The 1,491-nt window shown below is 36.5% G+C and overlaps 1 protein-coding gene across 1 annotated transcript in view; it reads left to right on the top strand.

Annotated features, from left to right (window-relative positions):
* Positions 1–1,491, top strand: part of LOC106871563 (uncharacterized) — a 30,738-nt gene that overhangs the window by 18,513 nt on the left and 10,734 nt on the right. The gene's annotated exons all lie outside the window — the stretch shown is intronic.

The raw sequence follows: 1,491 nt of genomic DNA, 5'->3' as shown, positions 1-1,491 counted from the left end.
TAGTTTGGATTCTTTGCAATCAAATTTGAATTTTTCAAAGAGACTTTGTAAGACAAGCTAAAACGCAGAAAACGGTCAACAGGCATGCGCTGAACTGTTGCAACCGGCAGGAAGTAGGAGTCTTCATCCTTGAAAGAATATTCGATGACCACAAATCGATTCGAAGTTAGTTTCTCGAAATTGGCAATCAAGCCTTGAAAAAAAAAAAAAAAGAAAAAGTTAAACTACATCAGCCGTAAGGCTGATCTATTTTAACTCTTTTTCTCCGTTTGGAAACGCTCGGTTATCCAAGACGAGGCAAAGAACGAGCCGGAGCTTTACCAATTGATATCTGAAAAGTTCGATGAAATAATTCATGAACACTGTGATAGCTTCTACCAAAAGATGCTCCGTTACGTCGATCAGTCTGAACAAGGGGAGATCATAAACGAATGTTTCTTTTTCTATTTTTTGCGTATGTTTGAACAGTTCATTCAAGATAATTTGTACATTTTTACAAACTGAAACTTTTTTTTGCGAGAATTATCAGTTGGGAAAATGTAAAAACCCTTATCTCAGGATAGCTAATAAACCTGGTCTGATTTAAATCAACAACTGTTGATCATAACTTTTAATCATAACTTTTAATCACCTCTCCCCCTCCCACAAAATTGCATAAAATTGCTTTAAAGCGCGGGCTTATGCTACAGCCTCCCTCCCCATGTGGTATGTCTTTTAACTAGACTGTCTATTGTACAAGGCATGCACGTGGACGCATTCAGGCAGGTCGTTATATCAGGATTAGTATGAGCTCATTTTTTCCTTTATGCCTACGTATGGTGAATTGCTATTAGTAATAGTATGATGCAAAAGTAATGCTCATAAGTTCTTGATAGCTGCAGAGTTTTCATTCGAGAACTATACTATTCGAGCTTTCTATTCAGACTTTACCCAGGAGCGACCTTAAAAGAACCAGTCCGTTCGCTTTCAGGAGATGCAAATTGAACAATTGAAAAAAAAAAAAGTGACTTCATAAAACGGTTTTAAAGAGCATATAGCTTACTATTCGAGTTTATCCAACTCGAGTTTGTTGTCCCAAGCTCGGGGTTAGATCGAAGTTCGAGTAACAGTGGGCTCTACTGGACGAGTTAGATAAGATAGACATGTATTTCCTTACGGCCGATGTAGTTTAACTCTTTTTTTTTCAAAGCTTGAGCACCAGTTTCGAGAAACTAGCTTCGAATCGATTTGTGGTCATCGAATATTCTTTCGAGGATGAATACTCCCACTTTCTACCGTTTGCAAGACTTCAGCGCATGCCTGTTGACCGTTTTCTGTGTTTTAGCTTGTCTTACAAAGTCTCTTTGAAAAATTCAAATTTGATTGCAAAAAATTCAAATTTGATGGCAAAGAATCCAAACTAGATCGACAACATCTATATATATGCGAGTGTATGTATTTATGCAAATATATATGTATATACATATATGAATGCATATACATATATATATA

The sequence above is a fragment of the Octopus bimaculoides genome, chromosome 2, assembly GCF_001194135.2.
Source record: "Octopus bimaculoides isolate UCB-OBI-ISO-001 chromosome 2, ASM119413v2, whole genome shotgun sequence".
NCBI lineage: Eukaryota > Metazoa > Mollusca > Cephalopoda > Octopoda > Octopodidae > Octopus > Octopus bimaculoides.
Note: the sequence above shows the minus strand (reverse complement) of the source record. Positions and strands in the feature narration are given on the sequence as shown.